General features: G+C 43.1%; 1 pseudogene; it reads left to right on the plus strand.

The window, feature by feature from the left end:
• The first annotated feature begins 10146 nt into the window (after window positions 1-10146).
• Window positions 10147-21194, plus strand: LOC147960110 (uncharacterized; annotated as a pseudogene).
• Window positions 21195-21221: the final 27 nt, after the last annotated feature.

The following is a 21221-nucleotide window of genomic DNA, read 5'->3' on the forward strand; positions in this document are numbered from 1 at the left end:
ACTTGAACATTGAGGATCAAGATCTATAAGGATAGATAAAAAACGCTTAATAGTACTTTCAAATGAATACATACCGTGACAAGATTTTGAAGGAGTTCAAAATAGATCAGCAAAGAAGGAGTTCTTGGCTGTGTTACAAGGTGTGAGTATTGAGTAAGACTCAAGACCTGACCACGACAGAAGAGAGAGAAAGGACGAAGGTCGTCTCCTATGCTTTAGACGTAGGCTCTACAATATGCTATGCTGTGTACCGCACCTGAAGTGTGCCTTGCCATGAGTCAGTCAAGGGGTACAAGAGTGATCCAGGAATGGATCACATGACAGCGGTCGAACTTATCCTTAGTAACTAGTGGACTAAGGATTTTTCTCGATTATGGAGGTGGTAAAAGAGTTCGTCGTAAAGGGTTACGTCGATGCAAAGTTTGACAGTAATCCGGATGACTCTGAGTAGTAAACCGGATTCGTATAGTAGAGTAGTTATTTGGAATAGCTCCAAGTAGCGCGTGGTAGCTACATCTACAAGATAACATAGAGATTTGTAAAGCACACATGGATCTAAAAGGTTCAGACCCATTGACTAATAAACCTCTCTCACAAGCAAGATATGAACAAACCCCATGGGTGTTGGATTCATTACAATCACATAGTGATGTGAACTAGATTATTGACTCTAGTGCAAGTGGGAGACTGTTGGAAATATTCCCTAGAGGCAATAATAAAATGGTTATTATTGTATTTCCTTGTTCATGATAATTGTCTATTGTTCATGCTATAATTGTATTAACTTGAAACCATAATACATGTGTGAATACATAGACCACAACATGTCCCTAGTAAGCCTCTAGTTGACTAGCTCATTGATCAATAGATGGTTATGGTTTCCTGACCATGGACATTGGATGTCATTGATAACGAGATCAAATCATTAGGAGAATGATGTGATGGAGAAGACCCAATCCTAAGCATAGCACAAGATCGTGTAGTTCGTTTGCTAAGAGCTTTTCTAATGTCAAGTATCATTTCCTTAGACCATGAGATTGTGCAAATCCCGGATACCGTAGGAATGCCTTGGGTGTACCAAATGTCACAACGTAACTCGGTGGCTATAAAGGAACACTACGGGTACCTCTGAAAGTGTCTGTTGAGTTGGCACAAATCGAGACTCGGATTTTATCACTCCGTGTGACGGAGAGGTATCTTTGGGCCCACTCGGTAATGCATCATCATAATGAGCTCAATGTGACTAATGAGTTAGCCATGGGATCATGCGTTACAGGACGAGTAAAGTGACTTGCCGGTAACGAGTTTGAATGAGGTATTGGGATACCGATGATCGAATCTCGGGCAAGTAACATACCGATAGACAAAGGGAATTGTATACGGGATTTGATTGAATCCCTGACATCATGGTTCATCCGATGAGATCATCGTGGAACATGTGGGAACCAATATGGGTATCCAGATCCTGCTATTGGTTATTGGACGGGGAGATGTCTCGATCATGTCTGCATGGTTCCCGAACCCATAGGGTCTACACACTTAAGGTTCGGTGACGCTAGAGTTGTTATGGGAAATAGTATGTGGTTACCGAAGGTTGTTTAGAGTGCCGGATGAGATCTCGGATGTGACGAGGAGTTCTGGAATGGTCCGGAGGTGAAGATTGATATATTGGATGAAGGGTATTGGAGTCCGGAATTGTTCCGGGGGTATCGGGTGACGACCAGCGTGTCCGAAAGTGGTTTTGGAGGCCCCGGCAAGTGTTGGGGGCCTTATGGGCCAAGGGGAAGGGGCACACCAGCCCACTAAGGGCTGTGCGCCCCTCCCACCCCATCTCATGTTACCAGGAGAGGTGGGGGCGCCTCTCCTAGGGCAGCCTCCCCTCCTGGCTTGCGGGGCAAGTCTCCTAGGGGTGGGGGCGCCCAAAACCCATCTAGGGTTCCCTCCCTGGCCGCCGCCCCTCCCCTAGATGGGATCTGAAGGGGCTGGGACCCTCTCCCCTTCTCCTATAAATAGTGGGGGTGGGAGGGCTGCTAGAAGACGGAGACCCTTCCCCTGGCGCAGCCCCTTCCCCTCTCCTACACCACCTCCTCCTCCGTAGCGCTTGGCGAAGCCCTGTAGGAGAACCACGAGCTCCATCACCACCACGCCGTCGTGCTGTCGGAGTTCTCCCTCAACTTCTCCTCTCCCCTTGCTGGATCAAGAAGGAGGAGACATCCCCGGGCTGTACGTGTGTTGAACACGGAGGCGCCGTTGTTCGGCGCTTAGATCGGAATCGACTGCGATCTGAATCGCTGCGTGTACGACTCCACCAACCGCGTTCTTGTAACGCTTCCGCTTAGCGATCTTCAAGGGTATGAAGATGCACTCCCTCTCTCTCGTTGCAAGTATCTCCTAGATTGATCTTGGTGACACGTAGGGAAATTTTGAATTATTGCTACGTTCCCCAACAAGGGTAATGATCCTTTCTAGTAGCTTTATTTAATTTGTGGAAATCAATTACCATTCTATAACATGTAACAATTCTTTGTGGGATCAATTCATCGTTATCATTAGGAACAATAGTAATACCTCCCTTCTTAGGGACACAATGGACAGGACTTACCCACTGACTATCGGCAACAGGATAAATTATACCTGCCTCCAGAAGCTTTAGTATTTCATTTCTTACCACTTCTTCCATCTTAGGATTCAACCATGTTGGTGATCAACAACCGGTTTAGCGTCTTTCTCCAATTTTATTTTGTGCTGGCATCGAGTGGGACTAATTCCCTTAAGATCATCAAGAGTATATCCAATAGCAGCACGATGCTTCTTTAGAGTTTTCAATAATTTCTCTTCTTCTTGCTCTGAAAGGTTTGCACTAATAATAACATGATATATCCTCTTTTCATCAAGATAAGCATATTTAAGAGTATCAGGTAATGGTTTAATCTCAAACATGGGATCACCCTTGGGTGGAGGAGTATCCCCTAGAATTTCAATAGGCAAATTGTGTTTCAAAATAGGTCCCTGTTTAAAGAATACTCCATCTATTTCCCTTCTTTCATTCATAAACATATCATTTTCATGGTCTAGCAAATATTGTTCTAAAGGATCATTAGGAGGCACGACAATAGAAGCAAGACCAATAATTTCATCTTTACTAGGAAATTCTTCATCATGGGGTTGTCTACGAAATTTAGCAAAATTAAAATCATGAGACATATCCCCTAAACCAACAGAAACAACATCCTTTTTGCAGTCTATCTTAGCATTAACAGTATTCAAGAAGGGTATACCAAATATAATGGGGCAAAAGTCATCTTGTGGGGAAGCAAGAACAAGAAAATCAGTAGGATATTTAATTTTCCCACACAAGACTTCAACATCTCTAACAATCCCAACTGGTGAAATAGTATCTCTATTGGCAAGCTTAATAGTAACATCAATATCTTCTATCTCAGCAGGTGCAATATCATGCATAATTTCTTTATACATGGTATAAGGTATTGCACTGACACTACCACCCATATCACATAAGCCATGATAACAGTGATCTCCTATTTTAACAGAAACAACAGGCATGCCAACAACAGGTCTATGTTTATCTTTAGTACCGGGTCTAGCAATTCTAGCAGCTTCATCACGGAAGTAAATAACATGCCCATCAATATTATCGACCAAGAGATCCTTAACCATAGCAATACTAGGTTCAACTTTAATTTGCTCAAAGGGTGTAGGTGTTCTAGTATTACTCTTATGAACCAAAGTTGAAGCTTTAGCATGATCCTTTATTCTAACAGGGAAAGGTGGTTTGTCAATATAAGTGGTAGGAACAATAGGATCAACATAATAAGTGATAGTATTTTCTTCCACTTTAATAGGTTCAACCACTTTTACTTCAATGGGAGGATGATATTTAAACCACTTATCCTTAGGAAGATCAACATGAGTAGCAAATGATTCACAGAAAGAAGCTACTATCTCGGAGTCAAGTCCATATTTAGTGCTAAATTCACGAAATGCATCAGCATCCATAAAAAATTTAACACAATCAAACTTAGGTGTTGTACCTGACTCCTTACCTTCTTGAGTTCCCAATCTTCAGAGTTGCATTTAATTCTTTCCAATGAATCCCATCTGAATCCAATAGTCTTCATCATAAAAGAACCAGTACAAGAAGTATCGAGCATGGAGTGATTATTGAGAGAAAGCCAAGCATTAAAATTCTAAATAATAATTTCTCTTGAGAGCTCATGATTGGGGCATGAATATAACATTGACTTAAGCCTCCCCCAAGCTTGAGCGATGCTTTCTCCTTCACGAGGCCAAAAAATATGTATGTAATTACGATCACGATGAACTAGATGCATAGGATAAAACTTCTGATGAAATTCCAATTTCAATCGGTTGTAGTTCCATGATCCAATATCATCACATAGCCTAAACCATGTCAATGCCTTTCCCTTCAAAGATAAAGGGAATACCTTCTTCTTGATAACATCCTTGGGCATACCTGCAAGCTTAAATAATCCACAAACTTCATCCACATAGATTAGGTGCACATCGGGATGCAAGGTTCCATCTCCTGTAAAAGGATTAGCTAGCAGTTTCTCTATCATACCCGAAGGAATTTCAAAGTAAACATTTTCAGTTGGTTCAGTAGGTTGATGAGCAACTCTTTGCTCTACTGATCGGGGTGAAGATACCCCGAACAAGCCCCTCAAAGGATTATTTTCCATAGTAACAAGTGACAGTAAATTTCAGCACACCATATAAAATTTTCCTTACCAAATTCCACTTACCAAAGGTGCTTCACTCCCCGACAACGGCGCCAGAAAAGAGTCTTGATAACCCACAAGTATAGTGGATCTATCGTAGTCCTTTCGATAAGTAAGAGTGTCGAACACAACGAGGAGCAGAAGGAAATGACAAGCAATTTTCAGTAAGGTATTCTCTGCAAGCACTGAAATTATCGGTAACAGATAGTTTTGTCATTAGGTAATTCGTAGCGGGTAACAAGTAACAAAAGTAAACAAGGTTCAGCAAGGTGGCCCAATCCTTTTTGTATCAAAGAACAATCCTGGACAAACTCTTATATAAAGGAAAGTGCTCCCGAGGACACATTGGCATTATCGTCAAGCTAGTTTTCATCATGCTCATATGATTCGCGTTCGTTACTTTGATAATTTGATATGTGGGTGGACCGGTGCTTGGGTACTGCCCTTCCTTGGACAAGCATCCCACTTATGATTAACCCCCTTTGCAAGTGTCCGCAACTACGAAAGAATAATTAAGGTAAACCTAACCATAGCATGAAACATATGGATCCAAATCAGCCCCTTACGAAGCAACGCATAAACTAGGGTTTAAGCTTCTGTCACTCTAGCAACCCATCATCTACTTATTACTTCCCAATGCCTTCCCCTAGGCCCAAACAATGGTGAAGTGTCATGTAGTAGACATTCACATAACACCACTAGAGGAAAGACAACATACATCTCATCAAAATACCGAACGAATACCAAATTCACATGACTACTTATAGCAAGACTTCTCCCATGTCCTCAGGAACAAACATAACTACTCACAAATCATATTCATGTTCATAATCATAGGGGTATTAATATGCATAAAGGATCTGAACATATAATCTTCCATAGAATAAACCAACTAGCATCAAATACAAGGAGTAATCAACACTACTAGCAACCCACAGGTGCCAATATGAGGTTTTGAGACAAAGATCGGATACAAGAGATGAACTAGGGTTTCAAAGGAGATGGTGCTGGTGACGATGTTGATGGAAATTGACCCCCTCCCATTGAGAGGATCGATGGTGATGATGATGGTGACGATTTCCCCCTCCCGGAGGGATGTTTCCCCGACAAAACAACTCCACTGGAGCCCTAGATTGGTTCCACCCAGAGACGGCGGCGCTTCGTCCTGAAAGCTTCCTTTTGATTTTTTCCAGGGAAAAAGACACCTTATACCAGAAGATGGGCATCGGGGGCCTGCTAGGTGGCCCACGAGGCTGGGGGCACGCCCCCACCATCGTGGACGGTGGCTGGCTCCCTTGTGGTGCTTTCTTCGCCCAATGTTTTTAATATATTCCAAAACCGAATTTCATGGAGTTTCAGGACTTTTGGAGTTGTGCAGAATAGGTCTCTAATATTTGCTCCTTTTCCATCCTAGAATTCCAGCTGCCGGCATTCTCCCTCTTCATGTAAACCTTGTAAAATAAGAGAGAAAAGGCATAAGTATTGTGACATAGTGTGTAATAACAGCCCATAATACAATAAATATCGATGTAAAAGCATGATGAAAAATGGACGTATCACCCTTCCCCTTCCCCGTCCCCTATCCTCTCTCTACTTCCTTGTTTGATACCCTTTTTTGGGTTGGATTTGAACCGGCAGGAGACCTCCATGGACGACATCGATGCCGATGATGAGGACGACCAGGACATGCATGACCCCACCCCCGAGCCCGACGAGCTTGACGAGGAGATCGTCAAGTCTGACCTCGAGCTCGACCACGACGGCGTCGTCCAGCCTGACCACGATGATGCGCCATAGAAGGTCGTTCCCCTGCTCCCTCCTCTGCCTTCCTCCATCATGGGTATGTAGATCCCCTTGCAGATTTACAAATTTTAAGGAGGCTATAGGCATGGGGAATTTCTTGGAGGGGCAATTGGTTTATAATTTCAGACACTACTACTTACTACCTTCAATCATACAAACGATCTTGTTTATACTATTAGTTAGTTGTTGTGCTGGTAGATTTAATTCGATTCCACCTATAGTCAACCACAAATATCTGCCTGCTAGTACAACTACTGCAACAATGGTGTCATGGAACTGATTTAATTCAGGTTCCAGGATAGCTGCTAGTTTGACATGTTATAGGAACTGTCAGTTTCATTTCATGGATGGTTACTTGCATAGCTATGCCACTTCTTGTACTGCGACATTTAATCCTGGATAAGCACACGACTCATGTATTGAAGTCTAGTATTTTTCATCATTCCACATTACATCACATGTACTGCTTGTATAATTGATAGCTCACGGCATTCCCTGATTGCATGTTGCTTTCTCTGGCAGCAACAATGCAGGAGTAATGGCAACCCCTTTCTCCCTCTCAAAGGATGGCATCGAGATGCAGTTTGCAACTAACCATGTCGGTATGAATCGATTACCAGCTCAACTCCCATGTACTACTTGACGAGCTGATGAACCAGCTACATACCCTGATATACAACGACTGATCATTTCCATATGAACTAGTCCGTCATAATTTTCTAAAACACAAATACTCGATGATTACAAGGAGAAGTAGTCCCTGTTTTTGCGTTACTCACTTTTCATGAAAGTTGCATACACGTTTTGTAAATTCAGATGTGTTATCACTGGATATGCACTCGTAGTACAGCATAGATTAGTAAACACTTGGTCAGGAGTATGTTATCCTTGTTTTCCTTTTTTAATTCAGAGGTGTTTTCACTTATTGGTGCTGAGAATAGTAGCAAGTAGCGTCACTTGAGATGGAATTCTTGCTTCAAGTAGGGTCACCTGAGATGGAATTCTTGCTTCAGTCATGGTGGTGTACCTACACAGCTTTGCTGTTAACTGCTTGGACTGAACTAATTGATTGATAGCCTTGTTGTACCTACACAAGATAGCGGCGGACTAACAATTTGTACTAAATTAATTGATGTACCTAGAGGAAATAAACAGTAAACTCGAGACCCAGATCATTGTTGGGAATGCTGGTGATTGTCGCTGTGGGAGTACAGTTTCTTATTGCCTTATGTCAATGGACCCACTGATCTAAAGTCAGTCCTTAATGTGTGGATGGTTGTGCTATTTTGCAGGTTGTTGGCCCAAGGTGTTTGAGATGGTCTTCCTGTTGGTGCATGAGGAAGAGGAACTAAAGTCATTGATTTGTCCACCAAGGAAGATGAAGCGTGAAGTCTTTGATCTGTCCAGAGGGTAAGTCCTCGGTCTGTCCCACTTTTCCTTTGCTATGTGATTGTGACCTCCATGTGTTATCTACTTATCTGGACACTTTGGTTCATATACTATTCTTGTGATTTTCCAATGCTAGGTCAAGAAATGAATCCGTAACCTTTAATGAATTCAATGTATGATCTTGATGAGAACGAATGAATGAATGATATCATACCAAATTGTTTTTGCCCTTGATCAGTATCATTTGTGGTAGCTCCTAAGCAACATGATCTTTTTCTTTCTCCAAGTTCCTAAGTGTGGTGTTGTACTTTTGTTAACTAAATGGACAATTTTTAAATTTGGTGAACATTAGTAGCTTAGTTGTGGTAGATTGATGTCCTGCTAGCTGCTACTGTTAATTGTTACTGCCATGGTGTTGACACTGCTTAGAATATGTTCTATGCCTTAACTCTAGTAGTATTTGTTGTCAAAAGCATGATTGTATTGTGAGCCATCAATTTCTTGGAGTCTTCTTAGAGCTTGCTGGTATTTACTTTTTTCCACCAATATAATATTTGCTAATATTTACTCATGGTTGCTACTGTTATCCATGCCCTCATGCTTTAGGATCGACCCTAGCTGGTTTTGTATTTGTTTATTATTCTGTTCAATATTCTTTTCCTAGTTGTTGTATGTTCGAGGATATTGCTTTCATTCTGAATTTACAGCCATGATAATGATCATGTCATGTCTTTTACAGGAGTTCTAGGCTCAAGAAGTTGGAAAAAGGGAATGCTTCATCTTTGTAGCTAATTATATGTTCCTGGATGATGTGAATGGCTGTTATAGTACTTCATAGCAGCACTTTTGTAGTTGTTCTAAATTCCTGGATGATGTGAACTATGGCATGATTGTAATATATATAATATACTCATTTTGCTCGTCATTTCTGGGGCTCTCTTGACCAAAGTACTGGTTATTTATTGCTGATACTTTATTGTTGATATGTCGGAAATGAAACATATACTATTTGGGCCCTAAAAAGGCCACAAATCAAACAATTTAGGGAAAATGAACAAAATTACTAAAAGAATCCATTGTGAAAAGGCGATGGCCAAGAAAATAAAAAGGCTTAGGCCCAAAAACGAAATAGATCACAAAAAGGCCATGGTCCATGAAATAAAAAGGCTAAAATGTTGGGCTCGGCCCATGTAGCTACCGAAAATTAACAGAAAAATATATGTTAAAAAGGATGAATTAATGGGCTCGGCCCATGTAAAACAGTGAACTGGGCCGGGCTGAATCTTGTCAATGACCTTTTCTTTTGGTCGCAATTTTGCCACGTCAGCTTGCCACGTCAGATCTGACGTGGCCTGGGCAGAGAGCTAGCGACCAAAACAGAAGGTCGTTGAACTAGTGACCTTTTGTTTTGGTCATGGCCTTCCACGACCTTCTCACAGAGAAGGTCGTTAATTTAATTTTACGACCGTCGGCTTTTGACCATCTGTTTTTCGTCAAAAAGGTCGCAAATGAAAAACAATGACCTTTCAGTGACCAATAGTGATGGTCGCAAGTTGACATATTTCTTGTAGTGGTGTATAGTACGCCTATGGCTTACGCGAGAAGGTGCGTCGACTACAGTCCACAGCCGGCGTGTCAAGCACACTAGCTCGCTCCCCAAAAACTCCTGCTCTGCTTCAGTCCCTTGATTCAAATTTTCAGTAGCCCCGGCATTTTACTCCCACCTTTGCATCCCTCGCAATCTCAAAAATATCTGCTTGCTCTTGATCCAAATTTTCAGTTGTCGTAGTATTTCCTCAAACACAACCTTGACCCCCCGAAACCATTGGTAGGTCGCCGCCATCACTGGCGCCTCCATCCTCAACCTCTGTCTATGTGCCGGGGAGCTCGAGGACCAATGGCCAAAAAGAGGTTTATCGCGGCCTTTTCGCCCGACATCGGTGAGGTGGCCGCCGAGGTGTCCCCGTCGTCCTCCACGGGCCCGATCTGCCATCGCCGGTCCCCCGATCTGCCCGCCGCCGCGCACCTACGCTAGTTCGAGGACTTCCCCGTCCTCCCTCAGACCCGACAGCCGACGAGGTCCTAACTCGGAGTCCGGCAGCAGCGGTGGGGGACGTGGGTCGCTGAGATTACAGATCAAGAGACCCACACCCGCCGGTGGCTCGGTAGCTTCCACACAGCCGAGCTCGCGGCCATGGAGTACGACCGCTGGCAGGTCCGCTACAACGGCACGGCGGCTAGGCTTAATTTACCCTTCAGCACACATCCGGTCGACCTTGTTCTGTCAGAGCCAGGGGTGGTGAGCTCGGATATGGCGTGGGAGGACCATGAGGCGTGGGAGTGCCTCGAGGGTGAGGCCGCTGACGAGGCCTACATGCAAGAGCTCCGCTGGTAGCACCCTGAGCGTATGTAGGCGGAGCGGGCGATCTTTGCCGGTGTGGAGGGCGGCGAGGTTATCGTGCTCTCCTCTGATGACGAGGTCGAAGGCGGCGAGGACGGTGACGCGGAGGGCGGCGGGGTTATCGTGCTCTCCTCCGATGACGAGGTCGAAGGCGGCAGAGATGGCGGCACAGAGGGCGTCGAGGTGGGCCTTGAGGACGAGGAGATCGACATCGACGAGAGGAGGAATGCCTTCCCCAACGACCCCAACGACGGTACCGGCCTGGACCTGGCTCGCGGCACACCATACATGACAAGGAAGGATTGGCTCGACCTCTACTTCGACCGAAAGTAGTTTACCTTAGTTTAAATTTATGTTTTATGTTCGGTTATGCAACACTATCTATGTTTATGTTTGAATGCATGCTACTTTCGGTTGAACCTGCTTTAAACTTGATCAAATTGAAGTTTACAACCTTAAGTTTAGGGGATCGACTAGAAAAGGCCAAAAATTGCTGGAGTATATATATATATATCCACTAAGGGGTTTAGTCCTTTAACTTTTTAAGGATCGCCTAGAGATGTCCTTATGACTTGCTTATTTCAGTTCTTCACAATGTGATGCTCTATATGTGCAACTATTTGCCGTGCAGTTCAGTTTCATCAATAACAGTTTCAACAATACCACTATGAATTATGATATTTGGTTGCTGTTAAGGATATTGCAATTAACATGCCTTTTCATTTTGCAATTGTTGTTTAGCACCATGCATTGTACTGAATGACTAAATATGCAATCCCAGGCTACATAGCAACAAGGAAGATTGTTACCTTAATGTTCTGATGATGTCTAGATATACATGTAATAAAATCTTATATAATGGGATGGAGGGAGTGTTGTAATACATCATTTTTCAATTGTTGTTTAGCTTCTAATATTAGCTTGGTGCTTTTAGGTACATATATCATTGCCAAAGATCCACACTTCGACCCTTTCTGCGTATGGGGCAATGAGATATCCATGAATCAACATCAAGTGAGGGAACTGATAAAGATTGTTATTAAAATGGGTCAAAAGATGTCAATCAAACTATTTCTTTACAGTTTATGCAAGACAACAGTGAATTGCAGGATGGTAAGTAAGAAACCCGTAGCCTTCTTTTTACTGCCCATAATGAGTTGTGTTAGATGACAATATCTGAATCTTTTTTCTTTTGCAATGGATCCTGAAGCAGTTTACTCAAGATTACCTCTCAAACTACATGATTGGCGGCCGGCCATCACAAGGGGTTGGAATAGAGTCCTACATGCCTTCCACTTCTAGGAGATCATAATAGGGCCATTCCGCTTCACCTTGTTCAGCAACCGGAATGTCTGTCGCCTCTTTTTTACCATCTGTAATAGTACAAGTATAGAATCCTGGTTCATCATTCTTTACTTGGTGCTTATGTAATTCTTAAACATATGTACCTATGAATCGAATAATGCATTGGTTGTTTGAACTTGATGGATATGAATAAAGCTATAGCCTACTTTCAACTTTAAATTAGGTACAATTTTAAATAGCAGCAATTAAATTAGGGCAAAATTACATTGTGCAGGTCATTACGACACACACGGTTAGTAAAACACAAATGTTTGCAATATACACCATAATCCTAGACGGTTCACAGAGAGGAAACGTGTGCAAGCATGCACACAGTTGCCGTTTGCAAAGCGTGTGTGATGTCAGACACTATCACATACGGGAAAACTAAATGTGTGATTGTCTACCTATCGTACACGGTTTATAATCCTGAACTATTTGTTATGTGCCAGGCATCGTAAAATTCATGTGCCTGGAATCTACCTGGAAAGATCTTGTGCCTAGAATCTGCCTGGTTTTATGTAAAACCACAAAACTCTGACTATGATGGCAATGCGAGCACAAACGAGTAGCAAGGATGAAGCGTTTGGGATATTCGAGATATCGGAAATGGTTATATAGGGACAATTGTATGCATCAAGGCTCCCTATCCCCAACGGTTTCTGGGTCATGTGGGAAGGACCCCCCTATCGCCCACACTCACTTGGCGACGGTTCTAAATGCCATCGTGGAAAGGGGTTAAAAACCGTTTGTATAGCACCGATGCGCACCAGTGGATGGCTAACTAAAAAAATTGAAAGACATAGTTCAAAATATGATGACTCTGTAAACAGAATGACATGATATAACTATATAATTTGTTTATTAAATAGGTTGGCATGCCATAATTCACATACATGCCGCCTATGGAAACATGATATCATGATATAATTAACGGATAGAATGACATAATTCAAAATATGATGACTGTAAACACTAAACAGGATGAGATGATATAACTATATGATGTCTTTATTAAATGGGTTGGCATGCCATAATTTAGATAGATGCTATCTATGTAAATATGATGGCATTATATAATTCAAATATATGATTTATATAGTTAGCAAGTAAGCAGATGACAATCACATATATGATGTAAAAACTAAGCAATGCAAGACAACATGCATGCCATGAGTAATATAACCCTGCCAAGTTTGAGCATAGACCTCAGGGGGGAAATAGGGCTAGTCATCAGTCTTTGAATCCTCCTCCGAGGAGATATCTGTAACCAGTGAGATGTCTGCTTCAGCAGGTAGCATTGTCTGCTCTGAATACCTTGTTTTCACTCCAGATACTTCCATCACCGCTTCAAATCGCTGATGCACAGGAAGAGTAGTTCAATATACAAACATTGTTGACAAATGGAACACGTAATACAAAAAAGGATAGCATGATATAATTCACATATATGATGATTGGCTAAACAAGACGACATTGCATAATTCACATTTATAATGCCTTGCAATAAGATAGCATTGCATAATTCACATATATAATGTCTTGCAACAAGATGGCGTTGCATAATTCACATATATGGTAATTAGACACTAAACAGGTGGCATTCACACAAAACATGTCTAAACTAATCAAATGACATAGCAATGCACGACACTATACGCACGATATGAGCAACATAACCTTTCTAAGTTAGAGCATACACCTCGGGGGGGATATGACTGGTCATCTATCTCTGAATCCTCCTCTGAGGAGCTATCCATAACCAGCGAGATATGCGCTTTGTCAGATAGCAGAGTCTGCTCTGAAGACCTTGTTTTCACTCCAGAATTTTCGATCACCATGTCAAATGGCTGATGCACACAAAGAGTAGTTGAATGTACTAACATTGTTGACAAATGTAATACATAATGAAAAAAAGGATGGCCTGATATAATTCACATATAAGATGACTAGCTAAGCAGGATGGCATTGCAAAATTCACATATATGATGCCTGGCTAAACAAGATGGCATTGCATAATTCACATATACGATAAAGAAACTAAATAGATGGCATTGACACAAAGCATGTCTAAACTAAGCGTATGCCATATTTGATGTATAAAGTAAGCAATGCAAGGCACCATATCCATGATATTACCAACATCAGCATGCCAAGTTAGAGCGAAGACCTCAAGGGGTAAATAGGAGTGGTCTTCTCCTTCTGAATCCCCCTCAGAACAGTTATCTTCCTATTGATTACAACCCGAAATAGGTGGAGGGGGGTTGCCTTTGCGCCCACCATGGAGCGACGGCTGCGCCAACCAGCTTGGATAGAACAGCCGAAACGGGGTCTGGCGTACCGCAGAACGGAGGAAGCGGCCTTCTGTTCGACCGGCCATGGTCGAAACAGGATCATGTTCATCGGGAGGGGTCTAGCGTACCGCAAAACGGAGGAAACGAACTTGTGTTTGAGTGCCTACGGTCGGAATAGGGTCCTGTTGATCGGGAGGGGTGTGGTGTACCGCAAAACGGAGGAAACAGACTTGTGTTGGAGCGCCTATGGTCAAAACGGGGTCCTGTTCATCCACCGTCTACCGCCTTGCTCCAGCCTCCACGAGCTACTGTTCATCCACCGTCGACCTCCTCCATACTCCACGGGATACTGTTCATCCACGGCTACTGTTCATCCAGCCTCCATCAGCCGCTGTTCATAGAGCCTCCACGGGGTCCTATTCATCCACCCCCAACCGGCTGGGCTGCGGCGGCCTCCTCAAGGTCCTATTCATCCAGCGGCAACGGCCTACTACCACGGGGTCCTGTTCATCCAACCCCCACCGGGAACTGTTCATCCACAGCCAACCAACTGGCTCGACTCACCATGTCTTGACTCGTTCTATGTACCGCGCGCACGGTAGCAACGGTCACTGTTCATCGAGAGGCAACCTAACACCGGATGCTAGGTCTCGCACGGGGGCTCGATCGGCTTCAGTAAGCAGCAACGGTGATTGATCGCTCGGGTTCAGTTAGCAGCAGCAGCGAAGGAATTGCTCGGGTTCAGGCAGCAGCAAATGAATCGCTCGGGTTCAGTTAACAGCCAAGGGATCGATTGCTCCGGATTCAATTAGCCAACGCCTCGCACACACATGCGTACACGAGAGAAAAGCGCAAACCATAGTACATCGCTCGGCCCCGACCACCCTCCGTAATCGGGAACTCTGCGATATTTTCCTCGCCCTCGCTTCTACCATGATTTTTTCTGTCATGGACAGCCCAAAGAATGTCATGCAGCTGCGTCTCTGGCCCGCCCAAAACGAAAAACCCATTTTCTATCATGAATGTTTTTCATAGAAGTAGGAGCCCACCACATCTATGATGATACCAGGTTTGGTCACAATTATCGTCATAGAAGTGTCATAAGCATAACATAATTTTTTTTCATTCGGCCCAAAATGTCATGGATGTGTTTTTTTTGTAGTTCTTCTTATTGCCTTATCTCTTGCCAAGGAATGTATAAACTCCCTTTGTCTTCCATACCACTTGTGGATCTTGTTAATTTCTTAATCTTGTCTAGTGTTTTCTAGATATAGTGAAAGTGGTGACCCCACCTTGTGCATTTTGTATTCAAATGCAAATTCTCTATAATGCACTAGTCTTGGAGGAGCTATCCTATTTTCTATAAAACACTCATCTTGTGATCCTTATCAAGTGTGTGTTTGTGGAAGGCAAGCCATTTTATTTTTGGTACTTTGTGCCATCATGAAACTTTGTAGAGAGCTTGGTTTGTTTGGAACCATCCTCTCTTTTGGGAGTTTGATATCTTTTATTTAGTGTGTATTAATGGATATCTCATTCCTTGATGAATCTTTCAGGTGATATCCTCCAAGTGATGATTTATTCATTTGGTATCTTTTCGTCACTTGGTATTACTTTGTCAATTGGTATCAGTTCTTGAAAGTCTTGATCATGCATATTAACTTCATGAAGTTTCTGTGGCATGCTTTCTTTCTTTGACCCAATATATAAGGGAAACTCCACCAAGTCTCTTATTGGCGAAGATGTGCATGAAATTTTATTTCATATCTATATGCACATATTTATGTGGAGTTTGTCATATGTATTGTTGGTTTGCTAACTCTTTTGTCCCAATGAGTTTGGGTACCATTTTGTTTGTGGTTTTGTTCTAGGAACAACTAGACATGCATTGGATGCTCGACTCATTCAAAAGGAAGGTGGTGTCACCATGTGCTTATTGGAGTCAAGCTAGGACGTTCAATGAACTACTATCGTTTACATTCAATTGGTATCTACTACATCCTTCCAATGCTATCTCGGTAACAAGTATCTACTCATGCATACATTTCTTACATATAGCCTTGTGTAGGTTGCATCATGGCATGAATTTCTTGATTAGTTCTTGTGATACTTATTTCCCTTCTCAAAGCATCTCAACAATGATCTCTTTTTGATATTTGTGATGTCTTTGATGTTCGTTTGGTTGAAGCTCGTTTATATACTATAAGATAATATTAATCCATGCGCTATATGCTTTTCAAGCAAAGATCTTATCAGTATATTTTCTGACTTCCATTTGGGTATCCTATTCTTTCCTTGAGTAACCATTTCTTGTGTGCATTCTTCTTTGTGGATTGACATCATCATGATTTTCATCTACCTAGAATCTTATACACTTGAGATAAGTTACATCTTTAGTGGATATCCTTATTCTTTCACGCCCACCTTTCTTTCCTTTGTATTTCCTAGGTGGCTCCATGAAAGGATTTGTCTTAAGTGCGGATCTTATATCTTTGCATCTTGTTGCACTCTTTTGTGGTGAAGATTGTTTTCCTCTTGCTTGTCATGATGAGGCTTTTGACAATTTAGTTGGTATCCCTCCTCTTACGAAGCTTCCTTTTATATCTTCACCACGGGTTGTCACCAGCATATGTTCTTTATATGCTTATTAGTGAGCTTGTGAACCAATTTGCTAGTTGTGTGTGGGAATGACAGGCCTTGCACCGTTTATCTCATTCATTCAAGACTATATTGATGCTTAATGCTTATCCGTACATTAGTCTTCTCAAGTGCGTTGCCTTGACTCACACACATCGGTTTTGGTTGAGCCTATTCCTAAGTTGCCTCTTTTACATGTTGCTCAACCATGTGTTTTGTTGCAAGTGCTATGCTTAGTTTTCTATATGCTCACTTGCACTTGTTGTGTGTTTCTATTGATTTTGGGGGAGTGATGATCCTACTTTGTGCATGTTGTACCCAAATACAAAACTAAATATTTCACAAATCATGGGGAGCTTCTCTATGTTCTTTAGAACACTCCTTCGCACATATCATAATATCTTGTATCCATGTGGCTTGTAGGATCCATTGTCGGATTGTTTCAGTTGGTATCTTTTGATTGCTAATTTCATCCTTGGTATGCCTTTGAGCCATATCATCCCTTTGCAATCTTTGGATCCTCAATATAGTTTGTCTTTATCCAACTATTCATCATTGGATCTATGTATTGTATTCCACTCATATTTTGAGCAATACACAATTTATGGAGGAACACATATTATATTGGCCTTCTAAGCTTTTCGCCCATTTTGGCAATCGATGCCAATGGGGAGAAGTTTCAGAGAGTTTTTTGGAGAAGTTTAGAGAGTTATTTATTCTTGCTTTGGTTTTGTTCCTAAGCATTTGCATCTCGTACACATGCATTATTGGTTGTTGCATTGCATGGTGATGCATATTTCCTTATATAAACTCTCTTCAAAGTGATTCTCATCAATTACCAAAATGGGGGAGATTGAAAGGACATGCGGTGCCCCCATGTGTGGTTCTGGTAATTGATGACATTCTCTATGGACTAATGGTTGCATTGAGTTATATTTTAAGGATTTGTCCATAGGCATTTCTTGAAGTCCAGGTGTTGGTTTCAAGGAGTTTATGTGTTGACCAAGGTGCTATTAAGGAATTATCTAAAGATTGGTCATGTGAGAGTTGAGCTTATTGCAAGCATGTCTTGAAGAAGAAGATTGTGTGATCATTCATGCTTAGCTTCAAGGCATCATCCAAATGAGTAGAGTTGGAATGGTTCAAGGTTGATCAAGACTAAGTCAAGAGTGAATCAAGTTGATCAACTCACAAAGCGTAGAAGATGTACCGAGAGGGATCAAGTGATCCCATGGTATGGTAAGCATTGCCCATTATGCTTTGTGTACTAACCCATGATCTAAGTGTGAGTTCTATGTGGGTTAGGTTTGTTTCCATGGGTTTGCATCAAGAGGAAGATCTCATACAACCCATGGAGGATGACATCAAGTGGTGATCGTCATCAAGTTTGCGGTGTGCAAGTTCAAGTGGAGCATCACGAAGAGATCATCCTTGAGGCTTGCCGTCCATTGTGGTGTCAATGGACTATTGAAGATGTGCTAAAAAGTGGCTCACCCATAGTGGAGTATGGGGGAGCAATCAACTTGTCTTCATCAAGCGAACGCAATCAAGAAAGGTGGTCCAACTTGAGGGAGTCCAGATTGTCATCATCTAGCTCAAGTGGACTTCGTGCAAGGCAAAGGATTGCCCTTGATAGGTTTTCTATTTTACCGGTCTCATGGTGATTGTTTGGAGACCGGGTTATCGGATTGATAGTTGTACTATCAAGGGGGGCTCTCAAGTGAGTATCTTGATCGTATCGTTCATCGAGAGCTCAAACCATTGCATCCTTGCATCGTCTTTCTTGATTCTTATTTGTATTTTCTCTTTGTGAGGTTTTATAACTTGTGGTTATCTTCATGACAAGCTCTAGTACATCGAAAACGGGTTTCATATGCTTCTTGTATTGCGTTTTCGGTGTTGGAGGTTTTACCGGTCTTATTCGAGGAAGGGTTCTCACCATTTTCTTATGGGCCTTTTATCATTTTCTTGTTATTGCTATTTCTATCAAAATTTTGTTAGCCCATGTCGTTATCTTTCTAACAAACTTGGTTTCGTTGAATTCGGAGTCCGTTTGCAGAAGTTGTGGCAGTTTTGGTGCCCTTAAAAGGCTGCAGCGGTACTACCACAACTACTACCGCAGCTACTACCGCTTGGAGGGGATGTAATTTTTTACTAACACTCCAGGGCGGTACTACCGTAGCTACTTCTGCTCCGGACAAAAATCTCGTATTAAGCCTAGCGGTGGTACGCACGGATGTATTTTTTAGTACCGCTCGCAAGCAGTAGTACCGCTACCCTTAGTGGTAGTACCGCTACCCTTATCGGTAATACCATGAGGACGAGCGGTAGTACTGCTCCGGTGGTTCTACTGGCCTTTTTCCTCCTTGTTGTTGTTTTTCCAAGGGCTTCCACCGCCCACAGCAGTTGTACCGCTCCCATGAGCGGTAGTACCGTTCTGTGCGGGCTGTGAGCATAACGGTTGGATTTTTCCCCACCTATAAGAGGGGGTCTTATTCCCCAATGAACCTTATCCTTTGAGCTCGTGTTCTTCCCCCATTGTTGACCTTCTTCGAGCTTGCTAACTCTCAATCCCTTCATGGATTCTTGCTAGTTTTTAATGGAAAAGAGAGAGGATCTAGATCCACATTTCCACCAATCATTTTGTCCTCTATGTGAGGGGAACCCCTTGGATCTAGATCTTGGAGTTCTTGGTGTTCTCCTTCTTGTTCTCACTCTCATTTCCCTCCCTAGCATTAGTTGTTGGTGGGATTTGAGAGAGAAGGACTTGGGCACTTCGTGTGCCCTTTCCATTGCATTTGGTGCATCGGTTTGAGTTCCCCATGGTGATACGTGGAAGTTACAAGTTGAGAAGCTTATTACTCTTGGGTGCTTGGTACTCTTGAGCTTGTTCCTCTTGGGTGCTTGGCCGCCCTAGATGGTTGGTGGTGTTCGGAGCTCAATCATTGTGGTGTAAAGCTCCTGGAAACCGTCGGGGTCTCCAATTAGGTTGTGGAGATCACCTTGAGCAATTTGACGGGTTCCGGTGACCGCCCCCAAGGGTTGCCAAAGTGTATGGGTTCGGTGACTGCCCCCAAGGATTGCCATTTGTACGTGTTCGGTGACCGCCCTCAAGGGTCCCTTAGTGGAATCACGACATCTTGCATTGTCCGAGGGTGTGTGGATATTACGGTGGCCGTAGTGGCTTCTTGGGGAGTATTGTGCCTCCACACTGCTCCAAATGGAGATTAGCATCCACAAGGGTGTGAACTTCGGGATACATCATCGTCTCCACGTGCCTCGGTTATCTCTTACCCGAGCCCTCATTTATGCACTTTACTTTGTGATAGCCATATTGTTTCTTGTCATATATCTTGCTATCACTTAGGTGTTTATCTTGCTTAGCATAAGTTGTTGGTGCACATAGGTGAGCCCAGTTGTTGTAGGATTTGTGCTTGACAAATTAACCACTAGGTTTATTTCTCAATTGTTCAAGCCTAAACTGTAATTATTTTAAAGTGCCTATTCACCCCCCTCCTAGATGACATCCTTGATCTTTCACATCCATTATCCAGATGAGGCGAGGCAAGGCAAGGCAATGACGATGGATGAGCACACCAAGGCGCTCGCCGATCTGATCACGGCAATCAAGACCCTCACCTCCAAGATCGATGATATCCACTCGGTCGTCCTCGAGTTGCAAGGATGGTGGCCCTCGATCGAGCAGCCTATGGAGGAGCTCTGGATAAAGGTGGGTGACTTGCAGACTTAGATCGACAAGGCCATGGCCACATCATCAGCAAACAAGACCACGATGACCACACCAGCACCTCAACCCCTGCGGCTGGCCGATCTCCCGTCACTGCTTCCGCAAGCCGTGGACTGGTCGCGCTCCCTGCTTCCTCCACCGACCACCGATGCACTGTCGATGCTTCATTTCATGGTGACACTGGTCACAGGCCCGATGGCCACGACGCTCTAACTGATCTTCAGGGGAATCACCAGGGGAGATCCACACCCCTCAATTGCCTCCGGCCGCTGGTACGTCTGACCCCTACCAGCATGGCGAGCAATCATTTTTCAGGGATCGTGGGTACCTTTTAATTTCAACACCACCATAGTTTGATTTTCGTCTGTTCAATGGAAATAACCCTAGTGCTTGGCACCTCAAATGTGAGGCCTATTTCCGGGTGTGCACGCTTAGTCCAAATACTTTGGTTAGTTGTGCCGCCATGTACTTTACAGAGGGGGATCTCACCTGGTTGCAATCGTCCCAGGCGCAATTGCATTACTAGGATTGGGGCAATTTTGCTACTGCCATATGCACTCAGCTTGGTAGAGAGGAATTTCATAACCTCCTCCGGCAGTTTAACAGGTTGAAACAAACTGGCATGGTCACGGAGTACGCTAAGCAATTTACACAAATTATGCATAACCTATTAACACATCACACTTCCTGGGATCCTGCAACTTTTGTTACCCAATTTATGGATGGTTTGCAACGTGATATTCGTGTTGTTGTTGTTCTTCATCACCCCCAAAACTTGGAAACTCCTGTGGATCTTACTTGGTTATAGGAAGAGGTAGTGGACGTATTCTGATGGGACGAACGAT

This window comes from Triticum urartu, chromosome 7A (genome assembly GCF_056163025.1).
Source record: "Triticum urartu cultivar PI428250 chromosome 7A, HENAU_Tu73, whole genome shotgun sequence".
NCBI classification, from domain to species: domain Eukaryota; kingdom Viridiplantae; phylum Streptophyta; class Magnoliopsida; order Poales; family Poaceae; genus Triticum; species Triticum urartu.